Below are 24556 nucleotides of genomic sequence, written 5' to 3'. Positions count from 1 at the left end.
CAAGAAGAGAATAACCGATATATCCCCATTTTGAAAGGAAAATAATAGAAAACGCTTAGAAACCACTGGTCCAAAGTAACTCTGAACTATGCTTGTGAATACTTTCTATTTCCTTGCCCTGAAGATGGAGAATAGTCCAATTAGCTTTCTAGCTTTAATATCTGAGACTGTTTTTTCAGTCTCTCCATGACTCTTGCCTCTGTACTCCTACTCTTCTTGTCTACCTTAGGAGAGAATATTGAAAAATATTCCTGCTTCATGCCTATGGAGAAACTGAGGGCATCAACTTTTTGCTGTTTGAAACATTTCTCTACAGTCATAATTCCTTTATTTTAAGTCCAGAACACTATCAACCATGAGAATTGAGAACACGGAACCCATAAGAAAACCTTGAATGTGATTAGAATCTGCTCCATGAGCTAAAAGGCTATCCATCTTCTACCCTTATAAGACCATTTGCATAGAAGAAAAGTTCTGTAAATATTGACTTAAATCTTTCAAAGAATTTTATAAGGGACTTAAAGCCACACCTGTAATTCTATCTTACATTGTATCAGCCAAAAAAAAAAAAAAAAAGGGATAGGAGAGATAACACATATGCTCTATACTCACTATTTCTTTCTTGTCCCCTAAGGTTTTAAAGACAGAGATTATATCTCATTGTGGATATTCTTCAGTTATAATACATGGATATTCTTCAGTTGTAATACACGATATCTATCACATGCTCAATAAATATTCCCAATAAGTAAATAATTAAATGGCAAGATTCATATTTAGGGATGTGACATAGACTAACCTTTTACCCAAGTGTTTTCCAACTTGGTCAGGTAATTTCCCTATATAATACTCCTGGTATACTTTCTCCAATTAGATGTGATGTTTGTCTTTGGCACAATTTGCCTCAGTTCTGCTTTTCCTCAAAGTTTTTCTTTGCAAGAGGCCTCAGTCCAAAGCAATCCCACACTTTAATTTAACAATTCACTCTATTTTGCCTAGTACTAGAATAGATCATCTAGAGCTTGGACATGCCAGCTCTGTTGAAAGTTGCTTGGGTGCATGGTCAATGCAGCATTTATCTAAATATTCTTCCAAGAACCCAGCCTAGTTGCTTACAGTATTTCATTTGCTAAATTTGTTGGAAAATAAAAAAATGAGTAAATTAGTGAATGATGTGTACACCATGCTAGAGATATTTGTTATCCTTAGCAATTAGACCAGTGAATGGTAAGTACTCAGGAAATATTTTTTAGCTGGAAAATAACAAGTGAATTAGTCAACAAACAAGATTATTTTCCAGATGGCAAAAGAGAGAAATTATGTAGTATACTCACCAGGAAATTCATTTCTAAAGTGAAATATTTCAGAATTTCTAACAGGAATAAAGAACCAGTGTCTATATCCTGAGTGGAGTAATCTATACAAGACACTATGTTGAAAAATGAACTTTACAATTTAGGAGGGGAGAAGGGAGGAGGGAGTGTAGTTATGGATGTAGGAGGGAAGGGAAGGTAGGGGAAATACAAAGGAGGAGGTAACAATACTAAATAGAAAATGTACTCATTACCTTGCTCATGTAACTGTAACCCCTCGGTACAGTATTTTTACAATAAAAAAAGTATTTAAAAATATCTGATTTGACCCCCAACTTCTCTTCTTTCACTGAAATATATTACCTACGTATGAGAAGATTTGGGGTTCAATACAGTAATCATCCAACTTTTCTATCTGAATCCATTTCCCTTCTCCAAAGACATTGCAATTTAGTTGTCTTTGGATGGGTCCTAGGAAAGAATATTATATCGTGTGTGTGTGTGTGTGTGCACAGTATGTATGCACATACTGTGTTTCTGTATGTAGAAAGTATTTTTTAAAAGGTGCTCTAGGAATTGTGATGAATTGACATCTGTGTAGAATCCCATGAAGGCAGAATAGAAAAAGTAATCACTTTTTTGCTAGAGATATCTGAAACTTTGCTCACAGTATTGTCCTGGTAAGTATATTCTCTTCTGCAATAATTTGTAATATTTTGAGTACTCAGAACAATTCAAATCCTAAAGGGAATGGGGCATGCATGAAGGTTCAGAATTTTTATTAAGGCTATGTCTTTCCTAGAAAAGTCCCAGGAGGCACCCATTGTGTGTTATATATTTCTAAAAATCTTCCCACCAACCTTGTGGCTAGCACAAGAATAATGAAAAGTCACTATAGTGGGAAGGTACCCAGGATGTGGGCAGCAGAGATGTAAGGATTAAAGGAGATGCATGTGCTGTAAAAGACCTGAGGGAAAGTCAGTCTCAAGCCAAATAGAAATGCAATTTAGAATAATTGAATTTTGTAAAGATAAACCTTTTAACTTATGTGCCTGAACTTGAACTCAGTGGAATAGGGCTTCTTTTGCAGCACTGTGTTTTCCCCATTATCTCTGGGGATGAGGATGGGGGAGATGTGTGTGGGATGGGAGGGGGAGTGGAAAGTACAAAGGTATTCAATGAGTACTCAGTAATCCATCTCAGAGCCTGGGGCCATTGGATTTGGGTTTTATACGCACAGTTAAGTTTGATGTCTTTTACTCCTACTGCAATTATCAGTTGGAATTTTATAGGACTGTGGACATACCAAGAGGAGGGATTTAATCGTTAAGTACTTTCAGCCTAATTGGTTCTCAATTGGAGGAGATGCTTTGGGTTTGGAAACATGCCACATGTTAGCAGAGCATGTCGGTTCATTGCCCACCTGTGGAGTTGACAGATACAAGAGAATGTTCTGACTTGGCATCATTTTTGGCATTTAGTTGGCCTGTCTGTCTCTGGGACTGCTCCTGAGGCTCTGGCTCTGTTTATGTCAGCTGTGCCTATCTGGGGCCAGCATGGTAGCATTGGCCAAGATTTGTAGTTACCTGGACCAAGACCCTGACTGTGGCAGTTGGCATGAGGAGACACTGAGTGCTGTAGTTAGGTTGCCCTTCCCCATGGAGAGCCATGCCCTGTTGACAGAATGATAATCTAATTTTCAATTTGTATTTGAATGCATCTTTGCATTGGCAATCAAACCAGTAAGCCAGGAATTAGTGTTGATAAATGCAAGAGTCCTATAGATGTGGAAGAAACTAAAGTTCAGAGAAGAAAAATAAATGATAACATTAAGTGCTGTACATGCATATGATATCTACTGTACATTCAATACAGCGATGATTTAAAACATTTTCATGCTCACACTGAGTTATTAGATGCTAATAGCTATAGCTATAGCATTTACATTTTTCATTCAATTATTTTCCTTATTTGCCTATAGTACTTGTATAAAGTGGTTTCACAGAGATTTCCCTAAGTATTCATATAAAGTACTTTAATCAAGTCCATCACCTCTATTACTCTTTTTTTAAAAAAATCCCCTCTCCTTCCTTTATTTCTTTAAAGTTTTTAGTGGATTTCATTATAGCATTTTTTTTTTGCCACAAACCTAAGTCAATGAAATCCTAAAATTAGTTAAAATCTTAATATTACTTAACTTCAAGGATTCTGGAATGAGATTAAACCTTTTTGAGAGAGGTTAGGCAGATTTTTCAAAATAACATAATTGCTATGTAACTTTTTTTTTTTTAAAAGCTGCTTAATCTTTAACTGTAATTTACAACATGGGAACACTATTCACAGTACTGACTCCACAGAGTTGTTCCAGCAACTGTTTAACATACTAACAGATCTAGAGTGCTAAAATCCTACAAACACACAGTAATTTTGTAACTTGTAGTATACGGGACATAGGAATACAAAACATACCCTTGCACACACAAACACACTTTTGTATTCCTTATCATGTCTTCTGCCTTGGTCTTCAGTTTTTCTTCTTCCCTCTGTCAATCTTGCTGAGCAATGAGGAAGGGAGAGGTACTACCTAGCTTACATTTTTGCTGCCCTACTCCTAGGAGTACCGGCAAGCTGTGAGCACTGGAAATGGGGCTAGTCCAAGCTGCATTGTGTACTGTGGGTATAAAACTCACACTGGAGTCTGACTATTGGAAAGCTTTTGAAGTAAGTAGAAAGACAATATAAAAATTCTAATAATTGTTAATATCCTCTAGGTGCTTAAAATAGTGTTTCTGACACACACATTTGATGGGTAATTCCATGTATAAACTCATTGCACTCTTTTATAATTGTTTAATAAATTTTAATTTGCCTTCTTTTTTTTTTTTTTTTCAGGTGGTTCATAGAACCAGTAAACTCAGGGTCTGGTTAGATCTTGCAAACTCAGGCGCTTGTATAGCAACAGTCAATGGAATACTCCAGTAATTGTGTTAAAAGCTGCTCCAATATTTCTCTCTCCCTTTCTTCCTCTCTTCTTTTCTCCCTCTCTCATCCCCCACAACTTCCCAGTCCTGCACTATCACTTGTACCTGTCTGACATTTCTCTTTTGATCCCATTGTTACCTTAAATGTACTCTGTCCTACGTGATATTTTTACTTTCTTTAAAAAAGTCTACTATTTCTACATTTCCTGCTTCTATTCCATTCTCACTGCATTTCTGACCTCACCACCATTTGCTTGAACCACCTCAATGAACTTTCCTCTTGGGGAACTATCCTATTATTTGATTACGTGCCAGTCCATTATGCACATTAGATCCAAATTCACCTTTCTAAAATATCACTAAATTTATCACTAAAATTACACTATCCTTTTTTTATGCAAATAGTTCTGGGATTTGAACTCAGAGCCTTGAGCTTGCTAAGCTTGAACTGTACCACTAGATTCACCTCCTAGATCTTTTTTTTGTTTGCATTTTAGTTAGTTTTTTATGATAGGGTTTGAAATTATATATACATATATAGGTTTGGTCTGAGACTAGCCTCACACCATACTTCTGGGATTAAAGATGTGTACTTCCATGCTTGACTTGTTTTACTGAGATGAGATCTTGCTAACCTTTCTCCAGGCTAGTATTAAACCATGATTCTTTTGGCCTCCACTTCCTGGGTAGCTTGGATTACAGGCATATGCAACCAGGTATATGGCTGGTCTCATTATTCTTTTCAAATATCTTCAATGATGCCTGTTTCCTCAAAATAAAATTCAAATCAATTTCCTTGGCATTTCTAGCACTTTTGATCAACACAAGTTATAATCCTGGTCTTATCTCTTATTTCTTAGTCCAGTTTTTTATCCTACAAAATGCTAATTATATCTTTCCTTCAAGCATGATTTCTGGAAATGACATGTTCCTTTAGTGTGTTAAAGAAAGCTGGACACTGATGCCTCACCCCAGTAACCCAAGCTATTTAGGAGGCTGAGATCTGGAGGATCATTTTTGGAGTTCAGTCAGGGCAGAAAAGTCCCAAGACACCAAAAGCAAAAAGCAGGGCTAGAAGTATGACTGAAGCGAGGAGGCTTCAGCTGAGTAAGCATGAGGCCCTGCATTCAATCTCCAGTACTGACTGCCAAAAGACAAAGAATGTATTAAAGAAAAACTTCTGTTGGAAGTTTTGAAAGGTGTGATTGGAAGAAAAGTTTTCATTTCTTTTAACATCAGAAAGTTGATACACCTTCCAGATAAGTTGAAATTTTCTTGCCAGCTTACTTACTTGGGATAACAAGAGATGTTTTCCTTATGATAGGAATTGAGAGAGGGAAAGAAACACAGAAAAAGACACTGGAGATGTGAGGGTCATTTGACAGTTCTGAAAGAGCTTCTGATTGAATTGCATAATACATGAGCTATAGAAGGTAAGGATTTTTAGATTCATCTTACTTAGGTATTTTCTCTAGACAACTTTTTCTGGGAAAGAGGAAGGTTTTATTGTCTAACTTCAAAGGGCTGATACTCTGTGATTGAATTTGACCCATAGAATTGCTCATAGCCTCTGCTTGTATTATTTCTGAAGCCTTGAACTTGTAGCGTTCTTAATATTTTCCCCAAATTGTCCTGAGCTAATGCTCATGGAAAAATCTCAAGACCAAATGACAGAAAATATTTTCACTTTGGGGGAGATCCTCGTCAAAGAATTTAGCTGAGTTTTTCGATAACAAAGGTATGTTTTAATATTAGCTTCCATTGTAAGTTTCAATGGCTTTACATTTCTGCAAAATATAAAAATTAGTCCTTACCTGAACTATACAGTCTTGCTCTGTTATGTGCATGCTTCCTGCTTTGTTTTATAGATTAAAAAAACTTTTTTTAAACTTAAGGTAAAGTTTCCCCTGGGAAATCCATAGCAAAGTTTTCATCATGTACATTATTCAAATATTATTTACACTGGTTTATGTCTGAAAGAAAAAATAATATTTTCACTAATTCTTACCTTTACAATTCAAAGAAGTTTGACATATGCAGTAATCCTGCCTTCATTTCTAAATGTTTATTTTTTATTATGAAAGTAGTGACTGCTCATTACAGTAATATTAGAAAATACAAAATGCAAAAAATTAGAATTTAGTTTTATGTTTATAAAGTATCATTTGCCTAACTTTGTGAAGTCTTAAGGGGAGATTTTGATGAGTTTTGAAAAGTACCTGTGTGATTCCCTGACCCCACCCCCACCCTAGATTTGAGGTGTAACATTTTCATAACTATAACATTCCTTCCTTATGGATGTGAATCCTCATTCCCCTTCTAGGCAACACTGTATTGATTTCTATCAAAAAGATAGAAATTTAAAAAGAACCAACTATATTCAAGGTCCATGACTAGCCAGGAACAAATAGTAGTATCTGTATGTAATTTTAGCACTTGGGAGACTAAGACAGGAAGATTGATTGACAAGTTCAAGGTTACCCTGGGCTACATAGTGAGTCTCTGTCATTTATGAAATAGCCCAGTCCTCTTGACTCCACTGATGATTTCCTTTTAGTACCCCACCGTAGCTCAACTCATGAAGTACAGCTTCCCCTCATTATTCTTCTCGCTTGCCTGCCTGCTACTTCATGGCCTCCTGGGCTCAGTTCCCCCCAATCCTCCTTGCCCGAGTGAGGTCAGCACTTGACCTTTTCTATTCCCTATGCACATCCTCTTTAGAGTGATCTCATGAAGTTGCATGACTCAGATGTCATCTCTAAACAGACAGTTCCCAAATTTATATTCATAACTCTGACCTCTCTTATGAACCTAAGTCCTGGATCCACTAGCTTCTCAACGAGGCTAGGTATAACTGGCAATGCACTCAAGGTCTAAGCCTTTTTGTTCTTGCTTCCTTTTCAGAGTCTTCATCTTCAAAAATGGCATAGCAGTCGTTTCAACCAAAAGATCCAGGGCATTCTTGACTTTTCCTACCATGTGACAAACCTACCAAGAAATTCTGTCAGCTTCACTAACCATATTGGAGAATCTGACAGATTCTTTTTGCCAGTCCTGGGGCTTGAACCCAGGGCCAAGTGTTCTACCACTTGAGCCACAGCACCACTTCCAGGTTTCTGAGTAATTCATTGGAAAGAAGAGTCTCATGGACTTTCATGCCTGAGCTAGCTTTGAACCACAATCCTCAGATCTCAGCCTCCTTAGAAGCTAGGATTACAGGTGTAAGCCAGCTGCACCTGGCTGAATCTGAAAGATTCTAATGTTTCTCATATGTTTAACACTTGGATCCATCTCCTTCATTTTCTCTAGGACTAATGTAATAGTTTCTAAAGTGCTTGATCTACTGGATGCAGAACAGATACAGGTTAGTGAATACTTTTTATTGATTTCCTAAGTACAAGGATAATTTTCATATATATATATATATATATATGTATCCATAACATAGATAACAAATTCAGCAACTCAAACATTGATACAATAATATGCACTCCATATCCCAACTTCATTAATTGTCTTAATAATGGGTTTGTAGCAAGTTCCTATTGTCTAAATCAGCCCAAGACTTTGCATCACATTTAGTTTTTTTCTTTGATAAAATTAATTAATTATTAATTAAGTAATTGATATTGTAAAGGTGCTTTACAGAGGAGTTAGAGTTAGATAAGCCAGATAATGAGTACATTTCTTTTTGAACAGTGTCACCTCTTCCCTCATTTTCTCCCATTATTCTCCCCCACCCCCAAGTTGTATAATTCATTTTCAACATAGTGTCTGGTGTTAGTGCTGGATTTGTTCACCCCACATTTGGAATTCATGTTCCAGTCTCCTTCAATCTACAATGTGTCTTGGTTACTTAGGTTACTATGATATCGACATTTGGGAAGATAAGAAGCCAGTTGTTTTACAGTGTAGTGTTTGAGTTGGGCTTGGCATGGCTCACCTTTTGACTCTGCTTTTGAGTAAAGAAACTCTTGTGACAGACGGTTACCCAGTTCTCCATGCAGATGTGAGTTACTCAAGGATCCTAGACCTAGCAGGATGAGGGCAGCAGCTGAAGCCCAAGGAGACGAGGCAGAAGTGAAGGCTTGAGGGTGGGTATGGGGCTCCTCTGCCTGAGCCATGATTGTGAAGCTTATATCAGTGGACTAGAAGAGACCTTGAGGGCTCACCAAGTCCATCTGCAGAAACACTTTGCCAGTTTCTTAGAATGACAGACTATTTTTAAAGTCCTCAGGGGAATGTAATTCCATGGGAAGCATCCACTAGGGTGCTTGTGTTCACCATGGGAAGTCTTCCCTGTAGCTCTGATCATTTCCTTCAGGACCAGGACTGACAGTCTTTCTGTCATTCCTGCTTTGATGCACATTAGAATCATAAGCCCTACATCATATGGCTCCTGCTTCAGGTTTCTTTTCTCTGACCTGACCATCTTTTTTTTTTCCTTAAAGAAGCCTCACATACACAAAAGTGAACAATTATTATAATAGCTATTGGTAAAGAGTCTTAGCTTATCATTCCTGAAACTATATATAGTTATAGCAATATACACATCGATATTTATTTTCCATAGACCAGATTGCCATGAGGAGAATTTAGTCACCAAATTTTCTTTTTCTTATTGTGAAAGAATACATATTTATTATAGATTACAAATTCAAACATTAGCGAAGACTTAAAGAAGCAAAATACCTCTTCTCCCATTCCTAAATCACGTTTCAATCTTATGCACTACTTATAGTTTTGATGCTTGGAATTTCTGATTTTTATCTAAAATAAATATACATACATGCATGTATACAGAATACTTTATGAAAGTTAAAATGAGACCAGATATTTCAATTTGATGCTATATTCTGAAAATAAAATGGTGTATGTTCTTTGTGGAATCATTTATTTATTTATTTATTTAGTCAGTCATGGGGCTTGAACAGCCTGCGCATTGTCCCTCAGCTCTTCAGCTCAACGCTAGCACTCTACCACTTAAGCCACACTTAAGCACCACTGCCGGTTTTCTGGTGGTTTATTGGAGAAAAGTGTCTTACAGACTTTCCTGCCCAGGCTGGCTTTGAACCATGATCCTCAGAACTCAGCCTCCTGAGTAGCTAGGATTATAGTTGTGAGCCACTGGCACCCGGCTGTGGGAAATATTTTATTTTATTTTATTTTATTTTTTTTTTGTCGGTCATGGGGCTTGAACTCTGGGCCTGGGCGCTGTCCCTCAGCTCTTCAGCTCAAGGCAAGCGCTCTACCACTTGAGCTACAGCGCCACTTCCATGTGGGAAATATTTTATAAAGACAAAGAAATAAGTTTAAATTATATATAAATGCACTACTAACTTTTTAAAAAATTTTCTTTTATTTTCAAGGTGATGCACAGAGGGGTTACAATTGCATACATAAAGTAATAAATGCATTTGGATGAGAAATGTACTCACTTCTTTAATGTGTATTTTCTCAGACCTTTTTTTTTCTGAGTATATGCTACCATATCTCCTCTTTCTCATGTTATTCTCTTTTTTTTTGACAAACTTTGAGTAGCTCTTCTTTAGGGGCTAACTAAATATACTCTTCCCCTGAGCATCAGTGTTAAGAGTCAGGGGTAGAGGGGTACAGTCATGGGAAAAGACATGGCCAAAACTCAGGGTACCAGGCATGCAGGAAGATTTCTCCAGGGCAACAGATCTTCTAAAAGAGAGTGCAGCATTTGTGACCCATAAACCACTGAGCAAACACCATCTCTACCAGCTTTGGGACAAGACTTCTATGCACAAGGCTGAAGTCTTTCATTCACTATTAATTCTTAAGTATTGGTATTGCTGGTGAGAAAACACTGAATAATGAAATAATAGACACTGGCCATTTTCCTTTCTTTTCTCCTCTTCTTCTTACTACTTCCTTTTGTCTTTCCTTTTATCCTTCGCTTTTTCCTTCCCTTTTTCCTTCCTTCCTTCCTCCCTCCCTCTCTCCCTCCCTCCCTCCCTCCCTCCCTCCTTCCTTTCCTCCTCCTCCTCCTCCTCCTTTATGTGGGTGTCTACATAGATTCAGAGATTTTGTTTTTTCTTCTCTCTTTTTTAAATTGTGTCTTCAGCTCTTCACATCAGTTCCTAATGCATTTGAAAGTTTAAGACTGGTCTAATGTATTTGCTTGTTGAAAAATTGTTTTGAATACGGATATCTCAGTCAGCAGAGGATTATGGCATATCTTGCTTTACAGGTTATAAATTAATTTGTCAGTCCCTACTTTTCTCCCAGACAGTATGCACACTTATCTCTTTATGCCAATTTAGGCCCAGGATGCAGATTCTAGGTTACTCCAGAGAAAATCAGGGCAAATGGTGATGTTCTTCACAATTCCTCCAGCCTTTGAGCACAGTAAAATTTGGACTTATATCATGTATCACTCCTTCAGTCACAGCTTTCCATCTGGTCTGCCTTCATGGACTTTTCTGCTCATAAGGCTTAGACTATGAGTGCTCAAGTGACAGAAAGTTTTCAGTGGCCTCCTGGCTCTTGTTTTTCTGTATCACCCTCACTTTTATTACAGAGAAGTGGTTTCTGCTTGTGTTATTTCTTCTTAGCTCTGCTTTGTTTAACACTGAAGATCACCTTATAATCCACATTTGGAAAAGGGTCCAGGGATTTGCTTGGTATTTGTTGGTATCTTTGCTCAGCTTTTGTATGTCTTTGGTAGTGTTCCTGCTGCACAAATAAGTCTCTAGTAACTATACCCTCATTCTCTCAGCCTCCAGGAGTCCTTATAGCCAATCCTTAGGAACTTCATTTGAGAGAAGTGAATACATATTTATTGAGTGATCATTTTTTTTGTGTTCTAGGTGTCTATACTACATTAGTGAACAAAGGGATTAAGACCTTGTTCCCTGTAGATCTTAGAGTCTATTGAGTGCATTGGGAAAGGGAGATGTTGTGAGGAAACTAAGACCATTGTTCTCCATGAGACACCAAGCTGCTCTCTCAGCTGCATTCCTAGAGTTAACGTCTGTAGCCTCACAATACCATATTTGTTTATTCTGTTATTTGCTCTTTGTTCTATGATTTCAATTTTCACATGCTTTGTGTCTAAATCTACCTAAGTTATAGCAGGTTTTGTATTTATAACATGTTTTTTTTTCCCATAATACACTCATCTCCTCTGCTGAACATGCCTGGACCAACATGATCCAAGTATGATTTGCATTTGACAATTTCATCCAGTTCCTCTTGTTGATGAGTTAATAGGTTACAGAAAAATTCTGGGTCATAGATTACAAAATATGCTGGGTCACTGAAAATAAATGTATAATGGAAGTGCTCACGACAAGTAGAAACTAGAAGAACTGAGAAAAATTTAAGAGCAAGAGTAGCTCAAATCTTTGGAAAATAAAAGTCTTTAAAACATGGAGGCTCTAGAAGTTAGTGTTGAGAATAAATTGCAATTTTCTGAAGGGTTGTTTGAGATGCCCTACGCTTGTTTGTGCTATTTGTATTTCCTTTTTTCTATGTGGTTTCTGGGATCTTTGAGCTATTTTTGCTCTTACTTAGCAGTACTCCCCATTGAGATGCTAAAATAGTGGCAATGCTGTTTTTTGCATGCTCAGGGGGTGGGTAGTGCAGGATTGATTTATAATAATACTTTGGTGTAGTAAATTTTTAGCTGTAATGATATTTTGGGCTACTTGATCCCAGCAGATTTGGAGAAGTTTGAATTACCTTAAATAACTAGAACACAGACACTCCTATGTCACCCCTGAGACATGTTCATTGAAGCATGGAAATTAATTCAGAAATACATCCAAGCTTTGTTGAATTTAATCTAAGGCTTTCTAGACTTTATTGACTGATATTTGGGAGATGGAAGTTATTCCACAAGGAACATCTGATCAAGAGTGACAATCATGGCAACTCCACAGCTTAATGTGTGTGAGCATTCTATCTCAGTTGATTGACAATGCCTGTGCATTCTTGGATAATCTCCTTGAGGTGGGATCTACTCACTACTGCTTGCATTATAGACTAACCTATCACTGTTTTGACCAATAGAATATAGTGGAAATGTATGCTGCTTCATTTCTAGATGTAGCTTTTATGTGGTTTGAAGGTTGTGTTTCTTCTGTATAAGATGTGTGAATACCCTGCTAGAAAGACAATGCAGAGAGGCTCTGATGGCACAGAGATGGTGGGGAATCCAGATATGCAGAATTCACAGCAGTCCTAGACAAGTCACAGGGAGGTGACTGATGTCTGCTTTGAAATGGATCTTCCTACATCTTTGCCCAGCTGATTCCAGGTGGTTTGAGATAAACCAGCCAATTGAACCCTTCTAAAATTCCTAATGAATAAAATTGGGACCAACATACAAATGGTTGTTTGGAGCCACTAGGTTTTGGGAAATAATAAATAAAGGAAGTAGTAACTTTTTGTTTAAACTCAGGTTATACATGACCACCTATCTACCTGTCCATCAGTGTTTTCACCAATTGTTCATTCATTTACATAGAGTATCTTTGTGTGTGTGTGTGTGTGTGTGTGTGTGTGTGTGTGTATGTGTGTGTGCTCGCACATGTATGTGTCAGACCTGGGGTTTGAACTCAGGGCCTGCCCACTGTCCTGAGATTCTTTTGTTCAAGGCTAGTATTCTACTACTTGAGTCACAACTTCACCACTTCTGACCTTTTTGGTAGTTAATTAGAAATAAGCATCTCATAGACTTTTCTGCCCAGGCTGGCTTTGAACTGTGATCCTCATATCTCAGCCTTCTGAGTAGCTAGGATTATAGTTGTGAGCCACTGTACCAGGCTCAAGTTTGTCATATAAAAATATATGACAATGAGTTATGCCAACATGGAAAGTATAATGGTTTTAGTCTTGCTCTGATTTAGACTCAGAATGTCAAGTCTTACTATTAAAAAAAATGAGAATCTTCTCTCCCAGCTTTTCTTTATTTTAAGCACATTGGGCATGCGTATTATAACATGTACAATTATAACATGTACAAGAAACAGTGATGACTGAAATAACATGCTTTATATCTTTTCAAGGCTTCTTTATAATGGGAAATAAAAATGTTTTTCTTCTACTCCGTCAAATAGGAAATGATTGTGGCCTCATAGCAATATTTCTAAACTTAAATGATATAGCAAATGTGAGAGTCTTTTGTTGAAGTTATTTCTTATGAAAGGAAAAGCTTATTGAGTAACAGTAGCGGAAGAGCAAAGAGATAAAGCTGGTGAAAATACACACAGCATAAATAATCTCTTATAGCAGGAATTATTAATATGGTTTTGTTGCTCCTAATTTCTGTGAATCCAAAGAACTTCTGAGATTATATACATTATATAATATGCATTATAAGATGGATTAATGTGTATATGCATTTTAAAATCAGAGTCATGATGTTTGTAGTAGATTGTCAAAGAGGTTAGTGATCCTGTTAGGTAAAGAAATACTGAACTATAGAATTAAGATTGTTGTAATATATTAAACCCTTTCTAGGGATTGACTACTCCATTCATTATTTTCACACATGTCAATTTAATCCATATGATCCTTGCAGGCAAGGACCCTTCACCTTCATTTTGCAGATTGTAAACCAAGGCCTGAGACATTATGTGAGTTGCCTAAGTTTAGTAAATGATGGATTTAAGATTCCAATCCAGCTATTCTTGACTCAAAATGTCTTCCCACTATACCATGTGTATCCGTTTGGGTTTGTTCTTAGTGAAATCTGCAATAATTAATTAGGCAAAAAAAAAAACACAATGAGAGATGTGCTAAGAGAAATATAAAAACTTATAAAATTTCTGGGAAGTACACAGAACTAAAATCATGTGCTAGACTAACATAGTTTCTAAGAAAGGGATGCTTCAATTTACATCGCCAGAATTGTGTGGAGGCTAACAGGAGAGAAAAGAAAGAGAAAATTAGCTTAAAATGCAATATATATATGTATATATATATATATATATATATATGAGTGTATATATTTACTATAATAAATAAAGAAAGACAGTTAGCTTACAGTTCTTGTTTCTGCCTTAGGACACAATCCTCACTTTGTTTTTTCTAATGATTATCTGCTATTCATTGCTTTCTTTGCCTTTAGCCAACAATTCACTATATGATTTTGAGGTAAACCAAGATCCCTTTACTCCTCAGGATCAAACCCCTTAGTAATGGTGTATTATCAGGGTTGCCTACAGCAAGTGCTGTTACTTTGTATTGCAATAATAGGAATTCCCTACAAGGTCTCCCACAAATTCTCATCGACCTTCATCATGTAGATCAAGATGTAGGTCAATGGTTTCAGCTAACCCTGTAGACTTGTAAGCCCACTAATGTTTAGTCAGTATAATAGAGTCTGGAGTGACCATTCATCAGTCTCAGCTTCTAGTTGATCAGAGCTACTTGAAGGGGTACTGGATAACCCCTTTTACCTTTGAACATATAAAACTTTAAGTTCAAAGGATTCACAGTTAGGGAGAAAGATAACCACCATGTGTCTAACTGCCCAGAATAGAAATGCTGAGAATTCATATAGCTGGTATTGGTTATAGCTTTATAATCAATAAATAGACAAATGAGATACCTTTGAGAATTCTCTCTACTTATTACTGAAGTGGCTTTCTATCAAAATTCCACTAGTATCCTTTTACCCATTCTTTTCCACTCTGTCAGCAATGCAGTAAAGTCTGGGATCCCAGCATTAGTGTTAAATTCAGTCCCAATATTAACAGTTCCTAAATAGTCTTTTGCATCCCCCTTGTACAATTTGTCATGGGTCCTTTGGGGGAGTTATATATAGGAAGAAGACCCACACCTCACTATATAGTTGGGATCTGTAGTAAGGCCCTTTAGTAAGAATCGCTGACTTCTCAGTGGTTCATTAGTTCTGGAAAAATCAACAGGAAAATTGGTAAGGTAATTTATTCCTTAAAGTGCTCTCTGAGTCTAGTCTCTCACAAATGAACTACTATGGTTATAATAGTCAGAGAGGAATTATTTAGTTCTATTTCAGAGTGATGAACTCATTATAAATAAATAATATCAAAGATTCCTGAAGGTGTAAATCCTTCAAATAAATCCTCTAGCTCTTTTGCTATTTTGGTGACCACATAAAAGCTGCCCTGAGTTTTAATGGCCACTTGACATCTACCTCCCTTAGGACCTTAGAATTAAGGAGCCCATTTTCACTGAAGTGTCTTCCAATGACATCTTTGGCTTATAGAAAACAGCTGCAAAAGTAATTTTCAACAGCGCTGGTGTGCTTCTCATCAGTGTCTTTCTTGATGTCTTGTTAACAGTTTTTCTGAGGTCTCTTGCCAGACATATTTGCGGTTTTATGTTGGAGCCATGTAAAAGAAAATCCATTTTAGTATTTTAACCTCTCCTGTTTTGGCATTACTCCTTCTATATTATAACCTGAATTTAAGGCTTCTCAAATTCATTTAGTATGGTCCACTGATGATCCTAGGTCTTAGTCTATTACCAAGTCAATAACTGGAATGTTTGATGAATGGTTCCACACCAATACATCTACACTGAACAAGAATAACATTCTACCTCTTTCTAACACATATTCCCAGATTTCTTACTAACATAAATAAGCAATGTAGGAAAATCTTGTTGTATATGCTTTTTTTCTCTCATTTTGATTTTGTAATTTCCTTCACTAGGGCCTTGTTGGGATATGAATCTAATTAAACCGTTGGAAAGAACAGGGATGTGAGTCGGGATGGAGGATGAGGAATAGTGCCTGCTTCTTGCAAGGCAACTCCCTCATGTGGTGTCATCAGAGTGTTTTTAAACAAGACAGCCTTGATAAATGCACAGAAAAGGAAGTATCTGAGCAGTAACAGTTTGGTGGGGGTAAGGTAGTCCTGAGTCCTCTGAACCCTCCTAGAGATACCTACTGTATTTTTCTTTGTGTATTTCTTCCTGATTAGTGCCATAACTCAAGGACATATATCCAATTGATTACCAATAGGCTACACATGCTTATTTCCCTGACACTGCAAAACAAATTATTTTAGCCAATGGTAACAATTCCTAAGAAATAGCCACTTTGTATCACACACACTTTTTTATGCATTCATAGTTTCATGACTATAGTCCTTGTAATTGGTTCTCCAAAACCTTCTTTTCAGTGGAAAATTTATTTGTATTATCATCACTAAGAAATGGATTGGCAAGTTTGTAACTGTGTGGCATATCTATGATGAGCTTTCCTATAATTTGTGTGTGTGTGTGTGTGTGTGTGTGTGTGTGCGTGCATGTGTGTGTGTGGCAGTTCTAGACTTGAATTCAGAGTCTCATGTTTAGTCAACATTCTTGCTCACAGATGGCTCTCTCCTGCTGAGCCATGCCACTATTCCACCATTTTGCTACTTAATTTCTGCCTGTATCCAACAGTGATCTTCCAGGTCTTCTGAGTTGCTAAGATTACAGATCTGAGACATTGTTGCTTGACTAAATTAAGACTTTCTTCGGTCTTAGTCAGGCCAAAGAACCCATCCTAGAGTTTATTCAATTCTAAGAAATTCATAGATGTCTGTGATAGTATCTTATAGGGCCATTTGTGATGTGACTTTACTGCTCTCCTAGCATATGAAGTTCACGTTCTCTCCCTTGTAGTTCAGAAGACATACCATACTTTCTATCCTGGTGTCTTCATAAATGTTTCCATCAGCATGATCTGACCTGTATCATAGTTCACACATTTTAAGAAGTTCAAGCCATAGAGAAACCACATGTATGCACTCTGCTACGAATCTTAACTAATCCCAACATATGGTTTATCCCAACCTAAGCAACAGAGATATGGGAAAGAAGCTTCAAGATGACCCTAGCCTCTTGTATTTGATTAAGTCCAAGCCATTTGAATCATTCTAGATAGTATACCACTTATGTGGAGTAGATATTAACCATCCTTTATGTACTTAGCTGAATTCTTGACTCACACAATCCATAAGTATAATGGTTATTGTTTACCAAATTTGGCTTGGTTGGCTATAGCAATAAACCTTAGCAATAAACTATTCTTGGCAATAATTTCTGTAACAGTCAAAGTTCTTGAATTCTAGATTGTAAGACAGAACAACTGGCTTTGATGATTTAAATATTGAAGAAATTCTTTGCACAGACATTGCACACACAGAGAATGTAAAGACTGTGATGCTAGGCTCACATATGACAGGCAGAATCAGAAATTGTCTGTATTTGGAAGAAACAGTGACACCTTCCCTGAACACTAGATAACCCAGTTTACAGCAGAGATGCTACCATGTATTAGAAACCAATTGCTGCTGTCGCTTTTGCAACGACCAGATCTAGTAGAGTTTTTCCCCCAGTCTTTTTCTGTATCTCTTGTCCTTATAAGAAGTCAAGTGTTGTCTCTGACCAGATAATACTAGCTCAAAAACAAGTATGAGGCATCTCTGATTTTGTATACAGGAGGTAGGATGAGAGGATAGACATTCAAAATTGACCTAATTTGGACTTTCTAAATTCTAAGATCACTTTTGGTAGACATACTTTGAAGCACATCTTCACCACTAGGTTATAAGAAGAGCAAGTCTCTGAGTTCTGTCATGCATGTAAACATTAGACAGCTATTCATTAGCAAGGAGGCATAAGAAAATAATATCATTGAAATCCCAGCTATCACTCCTTTTCAAACTTTGATGACAGAACTAAATGAAAAAGTTCATTAAGGCACACATGGCTGTATAACGTGTAAGTTTAGAGAGGGGCACACACATAATACATAATGTATGCTGAAGAAATTTGAAGTAAGTTGTAGTTATCTTACTAGTAGCCCTTACATGGAAAGTGAGTTCAGATGCTGGATACCTGAAACTATGTCAAGTATTATTTGAACAGCCTGCTTCCTAAACTATATAAATCCAAATGTCAAGGCAGAAAACAGGTAGTATACAACTCAGTTCCATAGTGAAAGACATTTGAGGGTCATGAGTTACCTTGATGGCCTCAATTTCTGAGTTGCTTTAAAGGAAATAACATATTATATAGGCAGGAACTTTTTGGAACCAGAATAATACTCCTTAAATGTATGATCATCATACAAAGAGATTTGATAGGGTATTTAGAGAGATTCAAATAAATAGATTCTACCTTCACTTTTATCTAGTCCTCTTCTTTGAAGAGTATATATAACACACATGAAAATTCCTCTCACTATATGTTTATGTATGTATGTATTTATATACACACACATATATACACACTCACATACACACATATCTCCTATAGGACATACTTTTAAACAATTAAGAAGAAAAATGACAATTGTACTCATTATTGAGCTGAGGTTATGAGACCCTCACCAGATGTGTCACACTTTGCCCTTCTCAGGTCATGGAAGGAGAGCATAAAATGATTGCACATAGGTACAGGCTGGGCACTGCTGTGTAACTATTGAGAGATTGGCAAGTGTCACGTCCAATCATTAAAACATAATCTGAAGTGAGGTAGTTTGTTGGCATGATTGAATTTGCTCTCCACCTGGATGTCAGTTTCAGGTGACAGTTTTTGTGAATATGTGTGTCAATTATGCTGGAGTTCCAGGGTGATGATGCTGGGAATATCACTCAGGGCTTCCCAAGACTGGCAGGGCCTTGTCTATATGAGCAGGAGCACATCATGTCACCTGAGTGCATCTCCCAGGAGAAATAGGGTGACTTTCAAGAATACACCCAGTGAAATTCCTCCTGTCCAAGATTCTCTGGTAGTCTATACAGAAAATATATCTTTTGGACTTACTGGAATACTTCAGATTGGTTAGAGTTATGCATCAAATCATTCACTTTTGTAGTGCCTCGTATTGAGTTTTCTATAGAATTCCCTTAGTACCAAATATAGAAAGAGACAAATGACTATATTTCTTATCTTTCTTTTTTCAACATAAAAAACACAACTACATTTATTGTCTTCTATGTGCAAGGAAGTAGTGTCATATGTCATTTACAACTATGTAACTTAGCCTCAATCATAAGCCTGTATTCATTTAATTGGAATTGGATAAAAAAAACCCCACTTTTTTATTGTAAAAGGGGTTATAGCTATGTAAGTCAAGTATTGAGTATATTTCTTTGAGCAGCCTCACTCATTCCCTCCTTTTCTCTCAGTTTTTTCCCCTTCCTGACCCTCTTTCCCCTCACCAAGTTGTATAGTTCATTTCAACATAGTGCCTAGTAAGTTTCACTGATGAATTAGTTCACCTTATGTCTCACTATTTCTCTGCTTCCCCTTCCCTTTTCCAAATCACAAAAACTTACATAGAAGATAAAATAGACAGAAATCAAATATGGCAACAAAAGGGAAAAAAGAAAGAAAAACAGAGGTTTGTTCTGCTTCTGGATCTTTTTTTTAGGAATGTTCAACCTGTGCCAAGGAGATGTAGTGTTTCCCCTATCCCTTCCTGTAATATTTTCAGGGTATCTGGTCTTACATTTTATATATATGTATATATATATATATGTATATATATATATATATATATATATTAAACCCAATGGGCAAAAAAAGACAAATAATTATACTTGGACACAGTTAATTAAACAGCAATCTAAACATTCACACAGTGAGACCAAAGAAGGATATTCTTAGGAGAAGATTGCAAGGACTTAATAGTTATGTGTATAAGAGCATATAAAATGATGCTTATCAAAATGAACTCCAAGAAATGGAAGAGTTTTTTTTTATAGTGTTTGCGCTTCTTTTTTCTCTTTTCTTGTTTCTTTTTTCATTGGTTAATTCCTTCCTGTCCCTGTTTTTGATTTCTGTACCCTTTGAATTATTTTATCTGATTTGGGGAGTGGAAAGGGAAGCACAGAAATGGTGGGACAAACGGTAAACCAATTCAGCAGTGAAACTCACGAGACACCATGTTGGAAGTGAACTATACAACTTTGAGGGAAGGGAAGTTTGGAGGGGAAAATTGGGGAAAGAATAAAGGAAGGGATGACCCTGCCCCAAAGCAATTGTACTCATGTAACTGTAACTGTGCATCACCTTTGCAATAAAAACATTAAAAAAAGAACTGCAAAAACTAAAATTAAAAAATCCTCTTGTTTCCACTTCTTGGAGTTTATTTCAATAAGCATCATGTTATATGATCATTTGCACAGAGCTATTGAGCCCTATGATCCTCACCTAACAATATTTTCTTTTGGTCTCACTGAGTGAATGTTTACATCTCACTATTTTTACTCTAATTATTTATTTTTTTCTTATACCATGGCTTGAACTCAAAGACTCGTGCTTGCTTGACTTGCTTGCTTCACTGGCATTCTATCACTTGAGCCACATTTCTACCCCATATTATTGTTTTCCCTTATTATTTTTGAAAATTGAATCTCATGAACTTTTTTGTCTGGGCTAGCTTCAAACTGGTGTTTTCCAATCCCAACCTCCTGAATTCCTTGGATTATAAGTGTTAGCTATCATTACCTGTAGCACATATCTTGTTGCTTCCAAGTAGCCCAGGAAGGATTTGAACCCAGTTTCCCTCCCCTGCAAACCTTGGGTTCTTTGCACCACTACTCAGAGAGAAGATTCTATATCTCTTTCAAGTCCAAATAGTAGGAAAGTTCATGGTGTAAAACATGTTCTCTTCATGGAATTCTATTCAGAGACTTGGAGTAAAGAAATGCGTTCTCACAAGGGAATCTTTGACCAATATTTCATTTGGATCCACATATTTTTAATTATACCACTTCTTAGATAACATTCAAAGCAACACAAGCTACATATATGTAGAGTACTTACCTGAAAATTGTATTTTTTATTTTTACACCACAGTTGTAGGCTATTTGGATAATTATGAGGGGGAGAAGGAAAGATATCTATTGTACAGTGAAAGATAAAGTGGAGTGTTCAGAAATTTTCTCTTCTATGATCCCTGTTAATGATTTTCTTAGTAAAATGACATTTTAGTCAACTTGCTCATTCCCCATGATCTAGTGTTATTGAGATTCTCTTTCATTCATTCTCAACCTGTTCCCTTTCTGTGTATTTTATATGCTGGGTCTTTCATTCTAACTCTGTGTGTGTGTATGTGTGTGTGTGTGTGTGTATGTGTGTGTGTGTGTGTGTGTGTGTGTGTGTGTGTGTGTGTGTGTATGTGTGTGGTGTGCATGTGTGCTGGTCCTGGGGCCTGAATCTAGGGTCTAGGTACTATCCTTGAGTTTATTTGTTCAACGAACTCTGCCACTTGAACAACAGCTCTACTTTTAGCTTTTTTGGTAGTTAATTGGAGAGCAGAATCTCATGTACTTTCCTGCCCAGGCTGGCTTTAAACTGTAATCCTCAGATCTCAGCCTCCTGGGTAGCTAGGATTACAGGTGTGAGTCATCAGTGCGTAGTATTCATCCCAAACTCTTTAAAAACTACATTTTTAGATTAGGTACAATAGAAATATTACATGTATTTTTCAGTATTTTCTATCCAAAGTAATAAATGAATAAGCTAATTTAAATTAGGGAATTAATAAACTTTTATGGAGTGAATATTCCTCAATATGCAAATTATGTGTTAAGTATTGAGGTAGGCTTCTTATAATATCTTATAATATCTTCAACATTATTAACTTCATTCTGAATTATACTCATGAAGATGAACCGATATCCAATGGAATAAAATGTCTTACCCAAAATGACACAGGGAAAAAGTGACAGGAAGTAAAGAAGTAATATTGCCTTTTAATTTCAGAACCAATAAAATGATGTGTATTTGTTATCCTACAATCATTGTTGAAGTGCCATCTCTTTTTGGAATCAAGTTACTCCTGTGATTCATTTTAGGAATTGGAAAATTGTGTAGGTTGAAGATCTCTTAAATGAATGTTACCCTCTAAAGGGAAAAGCTCTTTAAAGCTGTTGGAATCTGTGCTGAAAAAAAAAAAAAACAATTTCTATCTATGTTCATGTTAGAAAGGCTTAACCTAGAATAACTTTCTGAGTGAAATCATTGACCTCATTTTTCTTCTTGCCCTAAGCAGAACCAGTTGGAGATAAGTATGTTTATCCCTCACCATTTATTGTTGGTATCCAGAATGGTTTTTATGGATGAGGTGTTTCTATGACCATGTGTGCTCCTGGAGAAACTTCTTGTGGCTTCTGTTGGTGGTAATTACCAGATAACAAGATTGTCAATTTGTGTGGTGAAACCAGGGAAATTTTTGCCAGCACTGTGAAGCCCATTTATTAATATGTCATTGAAGTGCTCTGGAAATAGAAACTTTATTTTTTATTTTATTATTATTTGTAATTCTTGACAATTGGAGATATTTCTCTTTAGATATTTCTATTTAGAATGTGAAATTTCAATGTTAAGAGTATATCTGTATCTATTAGGCCCAGAAAGGTGATAGATGATTGGCAATCTGAGATTTCTAGATCTCTTTAAAATTCTGATGAAGAAAAGACTTACGTATTGCTATACTTCCACATCTTCCTCAACAACAACCTTTTTTTTATCTTTATTTTGGAAAGCTTTAGTCATTACTTCATCCAAAATATATTGATGTATCTGCTATGTGTTGGGTAGTATGATTGGCATATGTTCCCAGCTCTAAGGTAGCTCAGAGCCTCATAGAAATGAAACAAATGAATTGTTCATAGCATACGGAGACATTTATAGCTCTGTGAGGGCTTAGAGGAGTGAAGAGCTAAGTGTTTGAAATGAGAAACAAGGATGGAATAGTTGTTCTTCACAGTCAAGTGGATCAACATATTTGAAAGTAAAAATATCAAAAAGTCTCTGTCTTGGAGCTCATTTTGCTTAGCATCCTCTTATATGGTCATATGTACATAGCTATTGAGTTTTCTTTATTGTTGCTTTTATGTGATTTTTGTTTGTTTTGTATGTTCTTCCCTTTATGGTATATCTCCTATTGTCACTGTATTTGATTTTGGTACCCTGGTATTGTATATATGTCTATCTGAATCAGGGAAGGAAAGGAGAACAGCAGAATGGTGAGACAAATGACAAGGGGGAACCAATACAACATCGATATTCACAAGACAATATGTTGGAAATGATCTGTATAACTTGGAGAGGGTTGTGGAGGAGGGAAGGTAGGAGAAAAATGAGGGAAGGGGTAACAAGTTTGACAAGAAATGTACTTAGTACCTTACTTATGTAACTGTAACCCCTTTGTACTTCAGAGGACAACTTTGGATAACTTGGGGGAAAAGTTTAGAATATGGTAGAGAACACAGATGGATACCAAATAGGATGATTAGTGTACTGAGGTCAGGAATTTAGAACGGACTTAGACAAAGGGGGAGTTAAGATAAATAGGTTTAAAAGGTTAAGTGAGAAAGGTAACTTCCCTCATTCACTTTTGAAATGAGTACAGGTAATACCAAAGAAATTATTATCCAGTTCAGGGCAATCAAAGAAAACAGCAGATGAGATAGGGCAGGCATCACTGAGTAGTACAAAGAGAGAGTGGATTGTATTTACTTCTCCCTTATGATGATTAGCACTTTGTTTCTCTGAATAAACTTAATTCATTTGAACAATTGCAGAGTGGGGCTTTGGATCAATCTTTACAGGAAGATAGACAGAAAACCTGGCTTTTCATGTATTTTTTTGAATAATTTCCTATTCATTTATCAGAAGGAGCCAAACTGTTTCCATCTCCAGAATTTCCTCAGGGAGCCCATCTTTCTCCATGTACATTAGCAGCCTTATTAAGAAGCTCATTTTTTTCTTCTTTCACATGGTCTCAAGAGAGGAGGGAAACCCTGTGTGTTATACAATATGGCTCATTGCATAAAGGCTCATTGCGTATTTCTGAAAAGATAGAGGCCAAAGGAGCTTGGAAGAAAACCAAAAAATGACATGGAAATGTAATGTGTCAGTGGATAAGGGAGAGACAGAGAACTAAGGAAGAAGTAGGGCAACTATTTTTGCTTTCTCCTCAACAGTTATTAATTCTTAATGTTATCCAATGTTAATGGGATTCAATTTTCAAAAAAGATAAAAGATTGGGAATTTTCAAATATATCAGATAAGAAAATGAGATCTATCTCTTGAAAAAAAACCCATCTCTTTATTCTCTTCAGATGTGATTCAGTTCATTCAATTCAGCAAGCACTTGAATGTGTTGAACTTTGCCTGTATGTCCTTAAAAATTTCAGGATTTCCCAGAAGAGTGGTACATGTGACTCACTAGCCAAGATACAATGCTGCTAAAAAGATGTATCAAGTGCTCTGAGTATGTGAGGATGAGATTGC

This window comes from Dipodomys spectabilis, unplaced genomic scaffold (assembly GCF_019054845.1).
Source record: "Dipodomys spectabilis isolate Male_0828 unplaced genomic scaffold, ASM1905484v1 ptg000145l, whole genome shotgun sequence".
Taxonomy (NCBI): domain Eukaryota; kingdom Metazoa; phylum Chordata; class Mammalia; order Rodentia; family Heteromyidae; genus Dipodomys; species Dipodomys spectabilis.
The sequence above is the reverse complement of the archived record's forward strand: the minus strand, read 5'-3'. Positions refer to the sequence as shown.